General features: G+C 49.3%; 1 protein-coding gene across 2 annotated transcripts in view; it reads right to left on the reverse strand.

Annotated features, from left to right (window-relative positions):
* prox3 (prospero homeobox 3) overlaps positions 1–894 on the reverse strand; it is a 7,195-nt gene extending 6,301 nt beyond the window's left edge. The window contains exon 1 of one of the 2 annotated variants that reach the window (XM_036987217.1): positions 565–894. The gene's annotated coding sequence lies outside the window, so the exon portion shown is untranslated. The remainder of the gene's footprint in view (positions 1–564) is intronic. The other variant, XM_036987216.1, reaches the window with a different exon arrangement.
* Between the last annotated feature and the right edge of the window lie 9,269 nt (positions 895–10,163).

A 10,163-nucleotide genomic window follows, 5' to 3' on the forward strand; every position in this document is an offset into this window, starting at 1 on the left:
TAAAAGGTCTCGCTGTCTTTGAGGCTTCCGCGCCGCGGCTTGAAACATCTGTCCACAGTGAGAGAACAGAACTCCGGTTCCGCTCTGTCCTGACTGACGCATGACCGACTGGGCACAGACATCAGTTCAACGTTTACTTTGATTTACATTTGTTGAGTTGTTAACTAACGTGAATTCAACGTGAAATCAACAAATGTCATCAGGTCATTGGATTTCGGTTAAAAGTTTGGTGGAAAAAAAAATACGAAATGCCCTAATGTTGATGACTTTTTACAAATCCAAAAAATCTGTTTTCCACGTTGATTTAACTTCATCACATAGATATTTTGTGTTGAACTAACGTGGAAATAACGTTAATCCGAACCGTTTTTGCACAGTGTGGAGCGACGGGCTGCGGGCACCCATTAATTGTCTATGCACGTATGTCGCAGTTGATAATAGGTTAGGCTACATAAACATGGACGGACGGACACACACACACACACACACACACACACACACATTGGTAGTGCAGTCACAGCAACGGACATATGGACAGTGTGACAAACCAAACATAGCATTTACTTTTGACAACTCACTCGACTGGATAACTCCCTGCACGGAAACAGACTGTTCTCTCCCTTTTTCTCTCTCCCCGAGAGACTGTTAGAACCGGTTGGTTCTGTTTAGAGTTGTGAGACGTTCCTCTTCCCGTTTTATCGGTCTGCTCTGGTCAGCGCGAGCATCGACTCGGTAGGAAAGCCCTGCGCGCGGTGTTTCCTGTTATTGCTGCTCTTCGTTGCCTATACCCCTCTCTCTCTCTCTCTCTCTCCCTCTCTCTCTCAATCTCTCTCTCTCCCTCTCTCGCTTCCGAACATATCTCTCTGTGCCATCCTCGCGCGCTGTCCTATCGCGGTGTCCGGGTAGGCGTTGAGAGGTGTGCGAGGGCGGGCTCGCGAGGTTGGCATGACCCCCCCCCCTCCCTCCCCTATCTATGGTTGGCATGACCCCCCCCCCCCCCCCCCCATCCCTTTCTCCCTCCCTCACTTTTTCGCTTCTATCCACTATGTAACAGCCCATCCTATAGGTGAGTGAAAGGTCTATAGGATGAACTAACGACATGCCAAAAACTGAAGTGCACTCTGGGTAGCTGTTCTATCGTAGGATTGGGGATATTACCAAGAGGAGTTCATCCTACATCTATAGCTAGTTTGGTGGGCAACTAAACATCACACTCTGGAGCAGATTCCTGTCTCCTGTCCTATCACAGAGCAGAGTTCACTCATTGGCCAGGTCTCTCATTGGATCTTTACAATGACAGTTATAAACCGTTGGTCACAAACTCACCTGACAGATTGTCTGCTGCACCCTAACCTTAGGCCCTTGTCAAAAGTAGTGCACTATATAGGGAATATTGTGCCATTTGGGACGAATCACCACTGTCAACCGAAACTGGTAGCCTGGATTGAAGGAGTCAAATATTAACTTTTGGAGAAAAAAAATGATCTCTGGGTTAAACACATTGATTTATTTGTAGACAGACATTTATTCACATGGCAGGGGCCTTGACAGCAAACATGCCGAACATGGACGACAAGTTTATAGGCAACATTATCTCACCTGTTCATCTACTGTAGTCTATAGCCCCTTGGGAATTAGATGGCAACTATGGTTGGAAGATGCTATAAAAGGCTTAAACGAGTATCCAGGTAAATTCCAACGATAGCCAACCAATGGAAACAGAAGACTATTCATCACGACGTGATGCAGCCACACGCACCCACCTCTATCTCTCCATTCCCCCCACCACTTAATAGCCATTCTCTCTCTCTCCATCCCTCTGTTTATATCCCTCCGCATACCCCAAGCACCCCCTCTAACCTCTCTCTCCTCTTCAGTATTAACCCCCCCCCCCCACCCCACCCCACCCACCCCAGAGAAGCACTAAACTCAAAAGGTTGTGGTTGTTATGGTAACGATGGCGGTAACAAAAGTGAGAGAGAGGGATGGAGAGAGATGGAGAGGAACGTTTATCGTGATAACAGCATATGCAGAGAAATTACAATATATATATAGAGAGAGAGAGACAGACAGACAGACAGAGAGGGAGAGAGAGAGAGTTTTTCTGTGTGTGTGTGTGTGTGTGTGGACAGAGTCATTTAGGCTTTGCATCAAAAATGGTATGTATAATTCATACTGTGAACACAGTGAAGTAGTCACTCAGAAAACACTACTGACCAGAGCATAGGGTTTAACTGACCATAAACCCACAAAGATAACTTCGTAAAATTACATTTTGGCACAGAGAAGAGGATGGTGTGTGTGTGTGTGTGTGTGTGTGTGTGTGTGTGTGTGTGTGTGTGTGTGTGTATACAGTGCCTTCTGAAAATATTCAGACCCCTTTGACTTTTTCCACATTTTGTTACGTTACAACTTTATTCTAAAATGGATGAAATATATTTATTTTTCCTCAGCAATCTACACACAATACCCCCATATGGCCAGCGAAAACAGGTTTTTAGAATTTTATTAAAAATAAAAATGTATTTTGCTCAGGCTCATCCTGTTTCCATTGATCATCCCTGAGATGTTTCTACAACTTGATTGGAGTCCAGTAAATTCAAGTATTTGATACACTGCCGATTTTGCAGGTTTTCCTACTCACAAAGCATGTAGAGGCCTGTTGTCACGTTCTGACCTTAGTTCTTTTGTTATGTCTTTGTTTTAGTATGGTCAGGGCGTGAGTTTGGTGGGTTGTCTATGTTAGTTTTTCTATGCTTTGCTAGTTCTGTGTTTGGCCTGGTGTGGTTCTCAATCAGAGGCAGCTGTCAATCGTTGTCCCTGATTGAGAACCATATTTAGGGAACCTGTTTTCTATTGTGTTTTGTGGGTGATTATTTTGTGTTGTGTGTCTGCACCAGCCAGAACTGTTTTCGGTCGTTTCTCTTTGGTATTTTTGTTATTTCCGTGTTCATTCTAATAAATATGGACACCTTGGTCTTCACCTTCTTCCACCAACAATGCCCGTTACATCTGTACATTTTATCATAGGTTCAACTTCAACTGTGAGAGACTGAATCTAAAACAAAAATCCAGAAAATCACATTGTATGATTTTTAAGTAATTAATTTGCATTTTATTGCATGACATAAGTATTTGATACATCAGAAAAGTAGAACTTAATATTTGGTAGAGAAACCTTTGTTTGCAATTACAGAGTTCATACGTTTCCTGTAGTTCTTGACCAGGTTTGCACACACTGTAGCAGGGATTTTGGCCCACTCCTCCATACAGACCTTCTCCAGATCCTTCAGGTTTCGGGGCTGTCGCTGGGCAATACGGACTTTCAGCTCCCTCCAAAGATTTTCTATTGGGTTCAGGTCTGGAGACTGGCTAGGCCACTCCAGGACCTTGAGATGATTCTTACGGAGCCACTACTTAGTTGCCCTGGCTGTGTGTTTTGGGTCGTTGTCATGCTGGAAGACCCAGCCACGACCCATCTTCAATGCTCTTACTGAGGGAAGGAGGTTGTAGGCCAAGACCTCGCGATACATGGCCCCATCCATCCTCCCCTCAATACGGTGCAGTCGTCCTGTCCCCTTTGCAGAAAAGCATCCCCAAAGAATGATGTTTCCACCTCCATGCTTCTTGGTTGGGATGGTGTTCTTGGGGTTGTACCAAAAAGCTCTATTTTTTGTCTCATCAGACCACATTACTTTCTCTCATTCCTCCTCTGGATCATCCAGGTGGTCATTGGCAAACTTTAGACGGGCCTGGATATGCGCTGGCTTGAGCAGGGGGACCTTGTGTGCGCTGCAGGATTTTAATCCATGACGGCGTAGTGTGTTACTAATGGTTTTATTTGAGACTGTGGTCCCAGCTCTCTTCAGGTCATTGACCAGGTCCTGCCTTGTAGTTCTGGGCTGATCCCTCACCTTCCTCATGATCATTGATGCCCCACGAGGTGAGATCTTGCATGGAGCCCCAGACCGAGGGTGATTGACCGTCATCTTGAACTTCTTCCATTTTCTAATAATTGCGCCAACAGTTGTTGCCTTCTCACCAAGCTGCTTGCCTATTGTCCTGTAGCCCATCCCAGCCTTGTGCAGGTCTACAATTTTACCTTACACAGCTCTCTGGTCTTGGCCATTGTGGAGAGGTTGGAGTCTGTTTGATTGAGTGTGTGGACAGGTGTCTTTTATACAGGTAACGAGTTCAAACAGGTGCAGTTAATACAGGTAATGAGTGGAGAACAGGAGGGCTTCTTAAAGAAAAACTAACAGGTCTGTGAGAGCCGGAATTCTTACTGGTTGGTAGGTGATCAAATACTTATGTCATCCAATAAAATACTAATTAATTATTTAAAAATCATACAATGTGATTTTCTGTTTTAGATTCCGTCTCTCACAGTTGAAGTGTACCTATGATAAAAATTACAGACCTCTACATGCTCTGCAAGTAGGAAAACCTGCAAAATCGGCAGTGTATCAAATACTTGTTCTCCCCACTGTATATTTATATATACACACAAAAGTATGTGGACTCCCCTTCAAATTAGTGGTTTCGGCTATTACAGCCACACCCGTTGCTGACAGGTGTATTAAATCGAGCACACAGCCATGCAATCTCCATAGACAAACATTGGCAGTAAAACGGCCTTACTGGAGAGCTCAGTGACTTTCAACGTGGCACCGTTCCAACATGTTAGTTCTTTAAATATCTGCCCTGCTAGAGCTTCCCCGGTCAACTGTGAGTGCTGTTATTGTTATTCTGAACAACGGCTCTGCCGCGAAGTGGTAGGCCACACAAGCTCACAGAACGGAACCGGCAAGTGCTGAAGTACGTAAGATCGTCTGCCGGTTGCAACACTCACAACCGAGTTCCAAACTGCCTCTGGAAGCAACTTTCAACACAATAACTGTTTGTCGGGAGCTTCATGAAATGGGTTTCCATGGCCAAGCAGCCGCACACAAGTCTAAGATCACCAAGTGTAATGCCAAGCTTCGGCTGAAGTGGTATAAAGCTCGCCGCCATTGGAATCTGGGTTTGGCGGATGCCAGGAGAACGCTACCTGCCCCAATGCAAAGTGCCAACAGTAAAGTTGGGTGGAGGAACAATAATGGTCGGGCTGTTTTTCATGGTTTAGGCCCCTTAAATTCAATGAAGGGACATCTTAACGCTACCGGGAGGGGGACAAGGGGACTGAGTCAAGACCAAGACCGGGAGGGGAACAAGGGGACCGAGTCAAGGGGGCCGAGACAAGGGGGCCGAGTCAAGACCAAGACCAGGAGGGGAACAAGGTGGTTTGAGACCGAGTGAAGGCCGAGACCAGAAAAATGCGAGTCCAATTCAAAACCATGATTGTAATTTTGTCATCTCACCACCATAATAAGAGTTCAAAATGTCCAGTATTTCTGATGTGATGAATCACACTTCACCATCTGGCAGTCTGATGGCCAAATCTGGGTTTGGCGGATGCCAAGAGAATGCTACCTGCCCCAATGCATAGTGCCAACTGTAAAGTTTGGTGGAGAAGGAATAATGGTTCGGGCTAGGCCCCTTAGTTCCACAGTGAGGAGAAATCTTAATGCTAATGCTACAGCATACAATGACATTCTAGACGATTCTGTGCTTCCAACTTTGTGGCAACAGTTTGGGGAAGGCCCTTTCCTGTTTCAGCATGACAATGCCCCCATGCACAAAGCGAGGTCCATACAGAAATGGTTTGTCGAGATCGATATGGAAGAACTTGACTGGCTTGCACAGATCCCTGACCTCAACCCCATCGAACACCTTTGGGATGAATTGGAACGCCGACTGCGAGCCAGGCCTAATCGCCCAACATCAGTGCCCAACTTCACTAATGCTCTTGTGGCTGAATGGAAGCAAGTCCCCACAGCAATGTTCCAACATCTAGTGGAAAGCCTTCACAGAAGAGTGGAGGCTGTTATAGCAGCAAAGGGGGGGACCAACTCCATATTAATGTTCATGATTGTGGAATAAGATGTTGGACGAGCAGGTGTCCACATACTTTTGGTCATGTAGTGTACTCAGCAGGGGGCCACATACTTTTGGTCATGTAGTGTACTCAGCAGGTGTCCACATACTTTTGGTCATGTAGTGTACTCAGCAGGTGTCCACATACTTTTGGTCATGTAGTGTCTCTCTGTGTGTGTTGCTACCACTTTCTGAGGTTTCTAACATGTCAACCACTTGGCCCAACATCAAGCAGCTCATCCAATGGCTGATGATCTAACACTCAGTCTGTGTGTGTGTGTGTGTGTGTGTGTGTGTGTGTGTGATGATGATCTAACACACTTCAATAGCACTCCAGTACTCAGCAGTGCCAGGAATAAAAAATACATTATCCCAGAGAGAGACAGAGAGAGAGATGGAGAGATGGAGGGATGGAGAGATGGAGGGAGAGAGAGATGAGGGATGGAGAGAGATAAAGAAAGATGGAGAGAGATGAGGGAAGGATTCCAGACCTTGGCGGAACGCCATGATCGTGCCTTCTATACATTGCTGGAGCAATTTCTGCGGATTGCCCGACCACTACAGACTGTCAGTTACCTTCCAGTGGCGTCTATCCCGGATTCCCGAGAACCCCGCTTACCTCCTCTGGAGCGTTATTATGTTGGAGGGTCCAGGATCCTGCCAGATGTTTCGCTCCCGGTGTTCTCTCATCTTTGAGCTGCAGCCCTCTTCATTTCCCTCGGATCGCTCGAGGATAAGGTACTTGATGACGCGGATGTCTGGGAGGGCTCTCGCCCCGGGCTACGGCAGTGTGGAAGCAACAATCTACCGTTTGCCTCAGTCTGGAGGAATTTGTGGCGGGGGGTACGTAAATTGTTTGATTCTCCGTTGTCCGGGAGAGAGGCAGTTCGTAAGCTGCTCCAACTATGTCTGGACTCCCGTAGTATGGCAGACTACGCGGTGGATTTTTGCACTTTGGCAGCTGAGAGTGCCTGGATCCCGAAGCCCTGTTCGACGCGTTCCTTCATGGATTATGGAGGTTAAAGACGAGCTCGCAGCCTGGGAGCTGCCTACGGTTCTCGACTCGCTCATCGCCTTGACCATCCAGATCGATAGGCGGCTACGGGAAGTTAGATCCCACCTCGCCTCCGAGGAATCCCGGAAGTCTCCGGTGTCTACGTTCTCGAGAGAATCCGAGATTACCCGAGTTCCCCCAAGAGTCTCCGAGGTCTGCTGACTCTCCTATTCTGGAGCCGATGCAACTCAGCAAAGCTGTCTCCAGCCCAACGTTTACACAGACTTAACACCAAGAGTTGTCTGTATTGCGGGACTACCGGTCATTACGTGTCTACCTGTCCATTAAAATACCAGGCTCATCAGTTGGTGGTATGAAGACTTTTCCTACTCCCCTTACTCGCACCCCTCTCCATGCCATCCTGCTGTGGGGTGACCAGTCAAAATCTCTCCGGGTTCTCATTGACTCTGGGGCTGACGAGAGTTTCATGGACTCCACCCTGGTGTCTGAGCTGGGCATCCCCACTCAGCCCCTCTCCATTCCCATGGACGTTAGAGCAATGGATGGGTTCTCTATAGGCAGAGTCACCCACAATGCTACTCCTATCAACCTGCGAGTGTCAGGGAACCACAGTGAGACTATGTAGTTCATGCTCATTAAGTCTCCTCAGGTTCCCGTGGTATTGGGGATTTCTTGGCTCCAGCGACACAATCCCCTTATCAACTGGACTGCTGGCGCTATTGTGGGCTGGAGCCCGTTCTGCCACGCCCATTGCCTGAAGTCGCCCCGGGATGTCTTCCTATGGGCTTGTAAGAAGTCTCGGGCCTCTCCGCCATTCCCGCGGAGTTCCAGGATCTCATGGAGGTTTTCATCAAGGCCTGGGCCACTTCTCTTCCTCCGCATCGACCATATGACTGTGGGATCGACCTTCTCCTGGGCACCACACCACCCCGGGGACGGCTCTATTCACTGTTGGGTCCGGAGACCCACGGAGATGTACATCGAGGACTCCCTGGCTGCAGGATGTATCCGTCCTTCTGCCTCCCCCGCCGGCGCAGGGTTCTTCTTTGTGGAGAAGAGAAACAAAACCCTGTGCCCGTGTATCGACTACCGGGGCCTCAATGACATCACGGTTAAGAACCGCTACCCTCTACCACTCATTCCTTCGGCTTTCGAGACGCTCCAGGGGGCCATCATTCATCACCATTTTCTCGAAGTTGCACTTGCAGAACGCCTACCATCTGGTGCGGATATGTGAAGGGGACGAGTGACGACATCTAGGCTACCCACTAGGCTACCCTGGGGCGGCAGGGTAGCCTAGTGGTTAGAGCGTTGGACTAGTAACTGGAAGGTTGCAAGTTCAAACCCCCTGAGCTGACAAGGTACAAATCTGTCGTTCTGCCCTTGAACAGGCACTGTTCCTAGGCAGTCATTGAAAATAAGAATTTGTTCTTAACTGACTAAATAAAGGTAAAATAAAAAACATCCTCCAACACTGCTAGCAGACACTACAAATACCTGGTTATGCCATTCGGTCTGACCAACACTCCTGCTGTGTTCCAGGCCCTGGTTAACAGCGTTCTCCGCCACATTATGAAGCAGTTTGTCTACCTCAACAACATCCTCATTTTTTCCCGCTCAGCACGTTCTTGATTTTTGTCAAAGCAGAGAAATGAAATGCGAGTTCCATCGCTCCACCATCTCCTTCCTTGGATACATCATCGCTGCTGGTAATGTGCAGATGGATCCCGTAAAGTTGAGAGCGGCGGTGGTGGATTGGCCCCAACCCACGTCCAGAGTGCAGCTGCAACGATTCTTGGATTTGCCCATTTCTATCGCTGTTTTATCCGGGTTTACAGCACCCTGGCTTCCCCCCTTTCAGCATTCACTTCTCCCAAGGTCCCGTTCACGTGGTCCCCAGCTGCTGACCGGGCATTCCTGGACCTGAAGCACCGCTTCACCACAATTCCCATATTAATCCATCTGGACCCGTCCCGTCAGTTCATGGTGGAGGTAGACGCTTCGGATGTCGGAGTGGGGGCCTTCCTGTTCCAGCGTTCCTCCCTGGACCTTAAGCTGCATCCTTTCCCCTTCTTCTCGCATTGTCTTAACGCCACGGAGAGGAATTATGACGTGGGGAATCGAGAACTACTTGCGTTGAAGATGGCATTGTAGGAGTGGAGGCACTGGTTAGAGGGGGCGGAACATTCATTCCTTGTGTGGACGGATTACAAGAACCTGGAATATCTCCACACCGCCAAGCATCTCAACTCCAGGCAAGCTCGATGGGCCCTGCTGTTCACCCGGTTCATCTTTACCATCTCCTACCGGGGTCCAAGAATTTTAATCCGGATGCGCTTTCACGCCGCTATAGGCAAGCTCCAGCAGGCCTCTTTCAACCTCTCCCTGTCCCTCACTGTCTCTGGTCACATATATCCCTGGACTTCGTCACCGGTCTCCCTCCGTCTGATGGCAACACCACTATCCTCACAGTGGTGGACAGGTTTTCCAAAGCCACCTATTTCATTCCCCTCCCCAAGCTACCGTCTTCCAAGGAGACGGCCCAGTTCATGGTGCAACACGTCTTTCGGATCCATGGACTTCCGGTGGACATGGTCTCAGACCGTGGTCCTTAGTCCTGTCCTCTGGGTTTCACCCCCAGTCTAACCGCCAGTCAGAGCAAGCTAATCAGGACCTGGATACTACTCTTTGTTTCCTCGTCTCTGCCAACCCCACCGCCTGGAGCCAACCCCACCGCCTGGAGCCAACCCCACCACCTGGAGCCAACCCCACCGCCTGGAGCCAACCCCACTGCCTGGAGCCAACCCCACCGCCTAGGAGCCAACCCCACCACCTGGAGCCAACCCCACCGGCCTGGAGCCAACCCCACCGCCTGGAACCAACCCCACCGCCTGGAGCCAACCCCACCGCCTGGAACCAACCCCACCACCTGGAGCCAACCCCACCGCCTGGAACCAACTCCACCGCCTGGAGCCAACCACGCCGCCTGAACCAAACCCCACCGCCTGGAGCCAGCCACACCACCTGGAGCCAACCCCACCGCCTAGGAGCCAACCCCACCGCCTAGGAGCCAACCCCACCGCCTGGAGCCAACCCCACCGCCTGGAGCCAACCCCATCGCCTAGAGTCAACCCCACCGGCCTGGAGCCAACCCCACCGCCTGGAACCAACC

The sequence above is a fragment of the Oncorhynchus mykiss genome, chromosome 9 (genome assembly GCF_013265735.2).
Source record: "Oncorhynchus mykiss isolate Arlee chromosome 9, USDA_OmykA_1.1, whole genome shotgun sequence".
Lineage (NCBI taxonomy): Eukaryota > Metazoa > Chordata > Actinopteri > Salmoniformes > Salmonidae > Oncorhynchus > Oncorhynchus mykiss.